Below are 13,686 nucleotides of genomic sequence, written 5' to 3'. Positions count from 1 at the left end.
TCTAACAGCTGCTGGCTGAGAACGAGGCTGGAGAGGAGCAGCAGGCTGGCCAGGAAGCAGAGGACAACCTAGATGACCTGTTTGACAACGATGATGAAGAGTACAGGGAGGGGCTGGAGAGGGAGGAAGAGGATGGAGCTGTTGCCCTCTTTGGAGATGTGGATGGCATTGAAGAGGAGGAAGAAGTTTAAACACAGCCGTCTGTAAGTGTAACGGATGTGAAATGGCTAGCTAGTTAGCGGGTACGCGCTACTAGCATTTCAATCAGTTACGTCACTTGCTCTGAGACTTAAGTAGGATTTCCCCTTGCTCTGCAAGGTCCGCGGCTTTTGTGGAGCGATGGGTAACGACGCTGCGTGGGCGTCAGTTGTCGATGTGTGCAGAGGGTCCCTGGTTCGCGCCCGTGCCGGGGCGAGGGGACGGTTTAAAGTTATACTGTTACATAGGGAAGGCTCCGGACAACCTCAATAAATCCCAAGAAGGTTTACAAGGTTTGTCCACAAGGAGTTCAGTACTTCAAAAATGATTATGATAGCGCTATAGCATAGCATTAACGCCTATAGTATGTATAGAGTAAATGTTTCTAAAATGCAGATACCTTCTCTTAAAGTATGTCAGCTTCACACGCTGTCTCCTTTTCTTTTTAATTCATGGCAACTTTCTGGTTGTAATCATATCTGTTGTGTTTCTGTGTGTTCTCAGAGGAGCTGAGGCGTATTCAGGAGCAGATGCAGAGGCAGCAGCTAGAGGCCTCCCAGAAGAGCTCTACAGCCACCTTTACCACAAACAGCATCCCAGGAACAAAGGCATCTTTTAAAGCGAACTCTCCCTCACAGAGTCCCCCCAAACAGAGCTCCTCCAAGCCAGTTCGTCCCACACAGAAGACCAAGCCCCAAGCCGGTATTACTTTCAGACGTTTTTTTAGCCCAGGTAGTTCCATTTGAGTTTCAGAGTGTATTCTCATCAAAGTCTAGGCTGACCATACAGGAACACAGTGGTGACACCATGTCATATAAGAAGCATCTGTGTCAAGTGAAATAGGTGAGGGTGGTGGATGTGTGTTTTAAAGGAATCTCTTCATCTGTTGTTTTTGACAGTAGGAAAGCCCTCGTCTGCCCCAGACCGAGGAGCCGGCACCAAGCTACAGGAGTCCTCTGACTTCACCGCTCAACTCAACAACGCTGACCTGTTCAAACGCAAAGGTCAAAGGACGGCTCACCAGGTCCAGCCCAGCACTACAGCAGCCGCTACAGACACCAGAGGTCCACTGGTGGAGATTAAGACTCACAGCTCCTTCCAGCCAATAGCAAGCAGTAGTAGGACCAACAATACTGTACGTTCATCACTACCTTCCCAGTCCAATGCTGCTGCAGCCCTGTCCTCCGTACGACAGGCCAACCCCCTTCCATCTCTCCCTAAAGACGACACCATCGAGAAGTACTCTGGACTGCAGCTGAGGTCAGAGCACACACACACACACCTCTCTCGCACACACACTCATCTACCTATAACACACAAACACTCCAAGGTTTCTTATCCGAAGCTCGATCTGGATTCTGATTGGTTCGTTGGTTTCAGGCGACCACGCGTGTCCTCCACAGAGATGGATCGTATAAGATGGCCGACCGCAAGCTGATCCGGCTCTCCCAGTTGCCTGAGCGCCTGGCCCGGGAGAAACTGGAGGACTGCGGCTGAGGTCACCTTCGCTGTGCTGGTCAACAAAGCCACACCACAGAGCAACAGCAGTGTAATACCAGAATTACCCCTCTATATCACAGGAGGTTGGTGGCACCTTAATTGGGGAGGACGGGCTCGTGGTAATGGATGGAGCGGAGTAGGTGGAATGGTATCAAATACATCAAACACATAGATTCCATGTGTTTGATACCATTCCATTTGCTCCATTCCGGCCATTATTATGAGCCTCAGCAGCCTCCACTGCTCTATACTGTATACCAACATGCAACTTCAACATCTACAGTAGGTCACTGATCATGTGGTTTTATTGACATGGACACTCAGGACTCCAGAAGTATGTAAGGTTGACCAATGTTCAATAAAATAAGTCATTGACTTGATAAGACGTGGGTCAACCTGTATTCATTTCAGATGGGTCAGAGATGGCAGCGCAAAGACTTGTCTCCCTCCCTCCGCTCACAGGTTAAGACGTTCAGCATCTGGAAGCTGTCTGACCTCCATGACCTGGAAGTGTACGTGTCTCTCTTCCTGTTTGGGGAGGTGCATAAGGAGCACTGGAAGACTGAGCCAGGCACCGTCATGGGCATCCTCAACCCCAACCCCATGAAGGCCAAAGACGGATATGACGGGGTGAGTGTGTGTGTGTCTGTGTTAACTTTCTCTGTAGTGTGTGTGTGTGTGTGTGTGTGTGTGTGTGTGTGTGTGTGTGTGTCTGTGTTTACTTTCTCTGTAGTATGTGTGTGTGTGTCTGTGTTTACTTTCTATGTATTATGTGTGTGTGTGTCTGTGTTTACTTTCTCTGTAGTGTGTGTGTGTGTGTCTGTGTTTACTTTCTCTGTGGTGTGTGTGTGTCTGTGTTTACTTTCTATGTATTATGTGTGTGTGTGTCTGTGTTTACTTTCTCTGTAGTATGTGTGTGTGTGTCTGTTTACTTTCTCTGTAGTGTGTGTATGTGTGTGTGTTCTCACCATCACTCTATCTTCTCCCCTCAGGTGTCTCTGTCGGTGGACCACCATCAGAAGGTGTTGTTGATGGGGGAGGCTCAGGACTATGGCACCTGTAAGGCAGCCAAGAAGAACGGAGACCCCTGCTCTCAGATTGTCAACCTGGTGGGTTTGCCTTTGCATCCAGAAACACACACAACCTGAATCGCTCAACAGCTCCTCCATCCACTCTCTGACCCACACTGACCCTCAGAACCGACCTAAAGGCTGATCGGTGTCATTCATATTTACTGTGTCAGTCATATACCACCGCCAAATAGAGAGGGACATTTGAGAACTTGTGAAGTGACATCGTTGAAAGCGTTTCTCTGCAGTAGGAGGGTGTAGAACTGTTGTCCTGTGCTATCTCTCTCTCTGCAGTAGGAGGGTGTAGGACTGTTGTCCTGTGCTATCTCTCACTCTGCAGTAGGAGGGTGTAGGACTGTTGTCATGTGCTATCTCTCTCTCTGCAGTAGGAGAGTGTAGGACTGTTGTCATGTGCTATCTCTCTCTCTGCAGTAGGAGGGTGTAGGACTGTTGTCATGTGCTATCTCTCTCTCTGCAGTAGGAGGGTGTAGGACTGTTGTCATGTGCTATCTCTCTCTCTGCAGTAGGAGGGTGTAGGACTGTTGTCATGTGCCATCTCTCTCTCTGCAGTAGGAGAGTGTAGGACTGTTGTCATGTGCTATCTCTCTCTCTCTGCAGTAGGAGAGTGTAGGACTGTTGTCATGTGCTATCTCTCTCTCTGCAGTAGGAGGGTGTAGGACTGTTGTCATGTGCTATCTCTCTCTCTGCAGTAGGAGAGTGTAGGACTGTTGTCATGTGCTATCTCTCTCTCTCTGCAGTAGGAGGGTGTAGGACTGTTGTCATGCGCTATCTCTCTCTGCAGTATGAGTGCCAGTACTGCCAGTACCACGTCAAGGCCCAGTATAAGAAGATGAGTGCCCAGCGGGCCGAGCTGCAGTCGTCTTTCTCAGGGAAGGTCACGGAAGGTCAAGGGAAAGGTCAACAGCCTGAAGGAACGACTGTGTCAGACCGGCTTCCACTACGGCGGCTTGATCTCACCAGCCTGCGCTGCCGCACTGTGTTTGTGTCACAGTGAATATTGTGTGCATTTGTGTGTTGGTTGTTCAGTGTGTTTACCTATGTAAGCGTCAGTCATCTCTAAGCAGTTCTTTCCATTAGTGCCAGTAATCAGCCATTACAGACTCATTTTCAATCGGCTACTTTTTCCACTTCATATTAAGTAGGCAACTTTTCATTTGAGTTTCAATTGGCTAGTCCGTCAAGCCATCTCCCACTAGAATGAAAGATATGCATTTTCTAGTGATCTATTGATAGGATAGGGGCCTGTCAGTCACAAAGCGAGCAATGACAGGGAAATGCAGTCTGCTGTCTGTCCCGCCTCCCGGTACAATTTGTGCTCACTGTGGTTGGTTGCAGTCAGATTTCTTTACACAGAGGGAGAGAGCATGGTGGTCGTGAATTTGCACGTCCCACGTAATGTAAGTGGTAATGATGAGTCGAAACCCACTTAGCCAAATTATTGTTTTCTGGCAGATTCATTTATTTATTTTATTTTGCGTGTTTCACATAGCCAGTCACGCGGAGTCGTGGCGCATTGGCTATTAAATGTGCGTTGATTGACAACTGACCAGCAGGTGTTGACTCGTTTATTAAAGGTGTCGAACTGTCTTGAATAAAGTCTCCTGTATCCCTTTGCCATTCATAAATCCTGCAACGTGATTATATGTCCGTGGTGTCGCATCAGACAAGTAAACCGAAGGACTTTCCTAGGTTTCCTTTGCTAGGATGTCGGCATTTGCCAGACGGTGATTCTAAAGTGAGTGACCGGTGTCGTCGGTCAGTGTAGCCTACCCAATGGCATCGTTGAGAGAGTCTGTCATCTGACTCCCTTATTTGCATAGGCTACTGGTAGGCCGAGCCTTTTTGGAGATGATCTACAGGTAAAGTGTGAAAACATTTGATGAAGATGGTGAACCATCACTGCAGGGACGTTAGGTGTGGAGAGAAGCATTCTGGTCCAAATATGATAATTAGGGCCCCCTCACGGAATCCAGGCATTTAAAACAATTCAACAATATTCAATCATTTATTGACCTTAGTAGGGAATTAACTAAATGTATTGAATATGTATTCATTTGCCCAAGATTATCATAATACATGAACAGAATGCAATACCACAACACATTTATCTACTCTGGGAGGTAAACTCGATAATTTGTTCAATAATTTCGCTGTGTATTTCAGATAGAATCAAGGTGTTAGACCATAGGTCGATCACCAAATATTTCTGTAGAAAAGCCAACGAACGACAAAGGCTTGCGCTCCTTTTTTAAATTGTGTTGAGCTGTTGCCGGTAGGTGCACTTGATTCAAAAGTCCTGCGCACTGGGTAAATCTTCCCGTGAGACAAACTTTGGCGGACCGGTGTTGTGCCGAAAATCTCCCCCCTGCCTGAATCCCCCTCTTCGCGTTCTTCATTTCTGCGACTTGCTTGCTAGTTGAGATTTATGCTTTTCACTCCGTTGTCAGTTCAGCCTACATTTCACTGATCTTAGTAGTTTCCTGTTTGGTTATTTGTTTTAAGTGTACGTGGCGGTTCTCGCTTGTATGGCGCCCCGTACCTCCCTGGGCGGCTGCCCATGTCGCCCGTACCCAAATCCGCTACTGATTTTGTTTTAGCCTATAAATAAATCTCTTAGCCAAAATTCGTCATGTCTGAAAGTGTAAGGATAATAATACATTAACATACATTAATTATTCATTTCGGTTTCCTATCCTGATGTGAAGTTTGTTCTATAGAAAGTATTTGACACTGATGTGTATCACAGAAAGTATTTGACTCTAGCCACAAAATTAAGGAGATTAGAAGGGGTGGGGGATTTTCGGCACAACACCGGCAAATCTGTGACTAAATCGAGTGCATCTACTGTGCTGCCCAATCAGTTAGCTCAAATCACCGTGGCTCCAGAGCTTCCATGACCCTGGCCACAGCCAAGTTTAATAGGCTAGTAGCCTACGTCAGATTTAATCACTTTTAAAACCATGACCACAGAGAGAATGTCAACGAATACAACAAAGAGCTGCTGTTTTTATGAGTGAGCACTGTCACTGTTTTTAATTCATCACTATTACAAAACGTGCTTCTCCGTACTTCCGCTCGGGCTGCAGCTGCAATGCATGAGTAGCCAAGTATCGATAGCCCTGCGTTTTATTATTATTAGCAGCTCGTCGTGTCGATTTTAATATCGAGGAATATTTCACTTTCTCTGGTCACAGGAACAACATGAATTTGTGCATGTGGGAGATGCAGTGCGACTCGAGTTTCGCCATCAGGTGGAAGACGGTGTCCCCTCTGGTCAGTCTCACCGGAGGAAAGGAAGGAGAGAGCAGGGACCGTGAGAGGCGGTTGGGAAAAATAGTTTTAAACAGTCATCCAACTCTGAATTCCAAGTCGGAAACTCGGGCATCTTTCTAGAGCTCCGACTTTTCTACCTGAAGATCAGTGACGTGGTGATTTGACCTCGTTGACCATCAGATGCAGGTACCATCAGTCCAGTAAAGTAAAAAAATATATATATATTTCAATTCATGCTCAGTGCCTCACAAATGCTAAACCAGCTTATCTATTTTTTTTAATCAAAGCTCAGGTTTTGAAATATAATATGGTCTGATTAACAATATTGGCAGGCCAATCATATGCTATGATAATATGTTATGCAATTTGCCCAAACCTCATTCCTACAAAACTGTTTGTGTCAGGTTAATGTAAAAGGCAGTAGATCTCAGCTTGTTTTTTGACTACAAAAGTGATCTTGACTTGAAAAGGTTGGTGACCACTGTATTAGACTGAGGCCATCCAAATAGAGCTCCTGGCTGGCTACTCTTTCTGTTTGCCTGGCTACTCGATGTAGTTGTGGAAAACACTGCTCTATGTGTTTGTCTGCGCTGTGAGTCAGTATGTGTGTGTTTGTATTGTGTTCACTTATGTACCTCTCCGTTCCTGTCTAGGTCTGCGTCTGGCCCTAAGCAGCCCACCCAGACCATGCTAGGAAACCTGTTTGTGAAGGGATCTGGCCAGCCAGGCCAAGAGACTGGGTAAGACTGGGGGAGATGGAGAGAGGGAGAGGGGTGAGAGAGGTTTAAGACTGGTGGAGGGAGTGAGAGAGGGCGAAGAGACTGGGTAAGACGGGGAGATGGAGAGAGTGAGAGGGGGCGAGAGACTGGGTAAGACTGGGGGAGGTGGAGGGGGTGAGAGAGGTTTAAGACTGGGGGAGCTGGAGAGAGGTTTAAGACTGGGGGAGGTGGAGGGAGTGAGAGGTAGCGAGAGAGTTTTAAGACTGGGGGAGGTAGAGAGAGAGAGAGGTTTAAGACTGGGGGAGGTGGAGGGAGTGAGTGGTAGCGAGAGAGGTTTAAGACTGGGAGAGAGTGAGAGAGAGTGAGAGGGGGCGAGAGAGGTTTAAGACAGAGCACCAGTCTTATGTGTTTGATTGTTTTTCAGCCATGAAGTCTAACGAGGTGTCTTGCTGCTCAGATGACTTCAAGGACCTGTTATCCATGCCTACCCCGGGAGCCCTCCAACTGAAGAGACACCTCACCAAACCCCCAGGTAACTGCAAACCCATGAACACATCAGATGGGCCATCTGGAGACTGGAGAAGGAGAGCTTTAGAAGGAAAACTGTGTTTTTTACCTTGGTGTGTTTTCTCCCTGCTTGTCAATGCATTAGGATTACTGTATATCATCTTTCTCTCTTCTTCCACCTTCTCTCTCTTCCTCCCTCACTCCCCCAGGTTCCAAGGGCTCGGCCGGTGCAGGGGTCCAGTCCATCTCTCCCTCTGACCTCCTGAAGCAGCAGAAACAGCAGCAGAAGCAGCTCTTAGAGACCCGAGGACGCCGGGCAGAGGAGATCCAGCAGAGGGTCCTCCAGACCTCAGGCAGGGCGGGGGTCCCCGGGGCCTCTTCCCCCATCTAGAGGGGCCCTCCTGTCCCCCAAATCTGCCTCAGATGTCCCCAGAACCCCACCGCCCCCCACACCCCAACACTGGGGAGGGGTTTTAACGAGGGAGATGATATCTTGTTTTTTGACCACACCCCTCCTCCTCCCCCGACGGCACACAGCCTATCAGCAGCCAAGGTAGGTGGTGCTTATCCTATCACATGCTTTCATGCTTGGTGTACACTGTTGCGCTGTTGATTTGACTGTAGAATGTCATTAAGACGCTTGAGTTCAAAGGTCACAGAGAGGTTGGAGGTTAAAGGTGAAGCTGCCCCTCTTCTCTCTAGCTGGCTGCTCTGAAGAAGCTGAGAGTGAAGGGGGCTGGGCTGGCAAAAGAAGACCCCACCGCTGTGACGAGGAAGAGGAGCAGCAGCACTGACGTCACCACCAGGGTGCAGAAGAACCTGTCCTCGCCCGATGGTACACACACAGAGAGAGCGTCCCTGTTCTTAACCATCCTCTGATCTGCCTCTGTACAGGTGAACAGCTTGGGACCGAGGAGGAGGAGGAGCCAGCCCAGAAGAAGAGGCAGGAACAAATGGACTAGGTCCAATCAGGAGTTCAAGAAGATCCTCAACGCCAAGTCCTGCTACGGGCCGAGCTACAGGCGGTGAGTCAGCAATTCTGTAACCATAGCAGCCTAGTGTAACTGCTCCCTTCTCTGTGTAACACTGTAATGATTCAGTGTTATAATAGTTTTTCTCTCTTTAGGCGGAGTACCAGCTGCAGGAGTGCTACTTTGACCCCCTGGTGAAGAAGGAGGCGATGGAGGACAAGATGAGGAACATCAGAGAGCAGAAGTGTCGAGCCGTCAGCTGTAAAAGGTCCGATCACAGGTCTTATTCACTAGTGTCATCAGCTATCCTGCAGTTTAAATCACCAGTTAACCACCAAACCAACAGTTTTAGTCTGTTGAGTCAAAATCTACTCCATCGGGGATTTGAAACATCAGCTTTCCTTTACGGTAGTCAGATGAAAAGCCAGATGAAGGCCTCCTGGGTGGCGCAGTGGTCTAAGGCATCGCAGTGCTAGCTGTGCCACTAGAGATTCTGGGTTCGAGTCCAGGTTCTGTCGCAGCCGGCCGCGACCGGGAGACCCATGCGGCGGCGCACAATTGGCCCAGCGTCGTCCGGGTTAGTAGAGGGTTTGGCCGGCAGGGATGTTCTTGACCCATCGCGACTGTGGCGGGCAGGGCGCAGTGCACGCTGACGCGGTCGCCAGGTGTACGGTGTTTACTCCGAGACATTGGTGCGGCTGGCTTCCGGGTTAAGTGGGCATTGTGTCAAGAAGCAGTGCGGCTTGGCTGGGTTGTGTTTCGGAGGACGCACAGCTCTCGACCTTCGCCTCTCCCGAGTCCGTACGGGAGTTGCAGCGACGAGACAAGACTGTAACTACCAACTGAATACCACGAAATTGGGGAGAAAAGGGGGTTTAAATGAAAAGCCAGATGAAAGCCCCATCTCCTAGCACCTCAGAACAACTAGCAATCTAGACCGGTACGATTAACGGTCCCAATGGCATGATAGCAGATCAGGCAGACTGCTCAGAATTCTAATTCACCTACTATCAACATTATTTAATCATCCTGTCAGACCAATATAACTGTCTTGTCTCCAGTGTAAGTACACTTACTTCAAGCCCGCTGATCGCTATGTGGAGCAGAAGCATGAGCTGCAGTGGCACGACGCCACCAAACGCTTCTTCAAGTGCCCCTGTGGACAGAGAGCCATCGCACTGGACCGCCTGCCACACAAACACTGCAGGTGAGACATGTACACACACACGCTACAGTCGAGGCGCTCACTCTCAAACACAATGCAGGTCACGTGCTACTGTGTTCATCAGATATGATAATGCTGCGTTCTCTATTGCAGTAACTGTGGCCTGTTGAAATGGGAAAGAGACGACATGTTGAAGGCAAGTGTCGCGTTTTAGTAGGTTTGGAGTTCAGATGGACCGAAAGCACTTCCTTCTCCCATCTGATTGGTCCTGGGTTTGACTACTACTTCCTGTTCCTGTCCACAGGAGAAGTCAGGGCCTAAGATAGCTGGGGAGATGCTCGAGGTGACGAGCAGCCCAAGTTCGTCAACGGCCTGCTGTAGTCCTCAGTCACTTACAATCACCTTCATCATTGTCTTCATCATATGAAGCGACTGCTGCTGGTGCTATTGGACTTTCTTGTGTTATATTTATCTGCGTGTTGTAGAGTGCTTTTTAAATGTCCTTTTAATGTTTGTTTTTTTACTGTGGATATAATTTGAAGTTGATTATGGATTTTAAATTGCTGTGTTTTGAATGGATTCAATTGTATTTCCGAATGAGTTGTTTGTTGAGCCCTCCTGCTGGCTTTGATGGGAATGTGCTGATTAAATCGTGCTGAGTAATTTACCAACCATCTCCCCCTTTTTCTGACTTGGGCTCGCTGGAAGAAATTGTCTCCTGTGCTATATTGCGTCCTTACAGTCTGAGGGAGTTTTAGAGACACCCAAAATAGTAACAGGAGCTGGATAAAGAGAAGATCAAGTACGTCTGAACAAGGGGCGAATTTGCCAAACGTCCTGCACGGTGTTGGGCTGTAAGCACAACCCCCACCTGTGGACGTCGGGCCCTCATACCACCCTCATGGAGTCTGTTTCTGACCGTTTGAGCAGACACATGCACATTTGTGGCCTGCTGGAGGTCATTTTGCAGGGCTCTGGCAGTGCTCCTCCTGCTCCTCCTTGCACAAAGGCGGAGGTAGCGGTCCTGCTGCTGGGTTGTTGCCCTCCTACGGCCTCCTCCACGTCTTCTGATGTTCTGGCCTGTCTCCTGGTAGCGCCTCCATGCTCTGGACACTACGCTGACAGACACAGCAAACCTTCTTGCCACAGCTCACATTTATGTGCCATCCTGGATGAGCTGCACTACCTGAGCCACTTGTGTGGGTTGTAGACTCCGTCTCATGCTACCACTAGAGTGAAAGCACCGCCAGCATTCAAAAGTGACCAAAACATCAGCCAGGAAGCATAGGAACTGAGAAGTGGTCTGTGGTCACCACCTGCAGAACCACTCCTTTATTGGGGGTGTCTTGCTAATTGCCTATAATTTCCACCTTTTGTCTATTCCATTTGCACAACAGCATGTGAAATTTATTGTCAATCAGTGTTGCTTCCTAAGTGGACAGTTTGATTTCACAGAAGTGTGATTGACTTGGAGTTACATTGTGTTGTTTAAGTGTTCCCTTTTATTTTTTGAGCAGTGTATATACAGTGGGGAGAACAAGTATTTGATACACTGCCGATTTTGCAGGTTTTCCTACTTACAAAGCATGTAGAGGTCTGTAATTGTTATCATAGGTACACTTCAACTGTGAGAGACGGAATCTAAAACAAAAATCCAGAAAATCACATTGTATGATTTTTAAGTAATTAATTTGCATTTTATTGCATGACATAAGTATTTGATCACCTACCAACCAGTAAGAATTCCGGCTCTCACAGACCTGTTAGGTTTTCTTTAAGAAGCCCTCCTGTTCTCCACTCATTACCTGTATTAACTGCACCTGTTTGAACTCGTTACCTGTATAAAAGACACCTGTCCACACACTCAATCAAACAGACTCCAACCTCTCCACAATGGCCAAGACCAGAGAGCTGTGTAAGGACATCAGGGTTAAATTGTAGACCTGCACAAGGCTGGGATGGGCTACAGGACAATAGGCAAGCAGCTTGGTGAGAAGGCAACAACTGTTGGTGCAATTATTAGAAAATGGAAGAAGTTCAAGATGACGGTCAATCACCCTCAGTCTGGGGCTCCATGCAAGATCTCACCTCGTGGGGCATCAATGATCATGAGGAAGGTGAGGGATCAGCCCAGAACTACACGGCAGGACCTGGTCAATGACCTGAAGAAAGCTGGGACCACAGTCTCAAAGAAAACCATTTGTAACACACTACGCCGTCATGGATTAAAATCCTGCAGCGCACGCAAGGTCCCCCTGCTCAAGCCAGCGCATGTCCAGGCCCATCTGAAGTTTGCCAATGACCATCTGGATGATCCAGAGGAGGAATGGGAGAAGGTCATGTGGTCTGATGAGACAGAAATAGAGCGTTTTGGTCTAAACTCCACTCGCCGTGTTTGGAGGAAGAAGAAGGATGAGTACAACCCCAAAAAACACCATCCCAACCGTGAAGCATGGAGGTGGAAACATCATTCTTTGGGGATGCTTTTCTGCAAAGGGGACAGGACGACTGCACCGTATTGAGGGGAGGATGGATGGGGCCATGTATTGCGAGATCTTGGCCAACAATCTCCTTCCCTCAGTAAGAGCATTGAAGATGGGTCGTGGCTGGGTCTTCCAGCATGACAACGACCCAAAACACACAGCCAGGGCAACTAAGGAGTGGCTCCGTAAGAAGCATCTCAAGGTCCTGGAGTGGCCTAGCCAGTCTCCAGACCTGAACCCAATAGAAAATCTTTGGAGGGAGCTGAAAGTCCGTATTGCCAAGCGACAGCCCCGAAACCTGAAGGATCTGGAGAAGGTCTGTATGGAGGAGTGGGCCAAAATCCCTGCTGCAGTGTGTGCAAACCTGGTCAAGAACTACAGGAAACGTATGATCTCTGTAATTGCAAACAAAGTTTTCTGTACCAAATATTAAGTTATGCTTTTCTGATGTATCAAATACTTATGTCATGCAATAAAATGCACATTAATTACTTAAATTATAGATTCTGCAAAATCGTCAGTGTATCAAATATTTGTTCTAACCACTGTATGTATATATATATATACAGTGTGTGTATGGGTATAATGCTGGGCAGACTTTTGTCTTATCTGTGCTGTGTCACCTCCAGGCCGAGACAGCCAATCAGAATGCAGAACTGGAGGCGCTGCGTGCCCAGCTGGTGCGTCTGCAGGCAGAGAAGAGTGACCTGGTGGCCATGAACTCTGAACTCCAGCTCAAGACAGGTCAGGGGTCAGAGGACGACTCCTTCATAGAGATCAGGATTGCTGTGAGTAACTCACTCACTCCATCCATCCATATTATAAGGGTGTGTGTCCTGACTTTAGCACTACTGTGTGTGTGGTGTGTGTAGAGAGAGGATACTGGAAAGGACCTGTATCATAATGAAAGGGACCCCAGGTATGACATGAGTGTATCCAGGCAGGAGTCTGAGGAGCTGACTGTCAGCCAGCTGCTCCAGTCCCTGAGGAAGGAGACCCAGAGGGTGGAATGGCTACAAATCGAGCTCCAGGCTACCAAATCCAGGTAGGCCGCATTTCTGCCTGGCCTTATGTTTGGGTGGAACCGAAGACTTATGTTCCTATGTCTTTCAGAATCACAGAGCTGGAGGAGAAAGAAACTAACACGGAGAGCTCCACACAGACCTCACTACTGCCAGAGGTGGTTTCCCCAGCACTAGCCACCACAGCATGTGGTACTGAACCAGAGGCGGAGCCCCAACAGAACTCTGGGAAGGAGAAGGTAGATGCACAGATAGGCTGGGTAAGAGCTTGTCTCTCACCCTGTAAGAACAGGGAAGTTAATGAGATTGAAATGTATTAATGTACAATATGTAATGGGGAATTAAAGAAGTTACAGATAAAGTAAATCAATGTGGTTTAATACAGTTGCAACAGGGAGACACCTCCAGCAGAGAAGCAGGCTCTTATATTCTAATCTCACAGCACCAATGTTCTGTAAACACCCGCCGAGAGGCTTGTAGGAAGTCACAACATCAGCTGCTACAGAATCAGTGTCCCAGAATACAATAACAATCAGCCTCCTCATACCTCCAGTCTGGTGTCAATCACTCTCAGATATGAACAATCCATAACATTCAGTATCAAGTCTAGTGACCATCAACCAGAAAGTTTCCCAAATAAAACACTGGAAATCATGTGTATTACAGAAAGAGAACATAAATATGCTTAGTATTGTTAATTACTCTTAACTGGATATTAACTTTATTCATCTTACATTTCCCCATTACAATGTCCTAA

General features: G+C 47.8%; 1 pseudogene; it reads left to right on the top strand.

Annotated features, from left to right (window-relative positions):
* The window catches only part of LOC139565706 (protein MCM10 homolog), a 24,652-nt pseudogene continuing 10,966 nt past the window's right edge, over window positions 1–13,686 (top strand).

Source organism: Salvelinus alpinus, chromosome 37, assembly GCF_045679555.1.
Source record: "Salvelinus alpinus chromosome 37, SLU_Salpinus.1, whole genome shotgun sequence".
NCBI lineage: Eukaryota > Metazoa > Chordata > Actinopteri > Salmoniformes > Salmonidae > Salvelinus > Salvelinus alpinus.
This window is presented reverse-complemented; position numbering and strand designations above follow the sequence as displayed.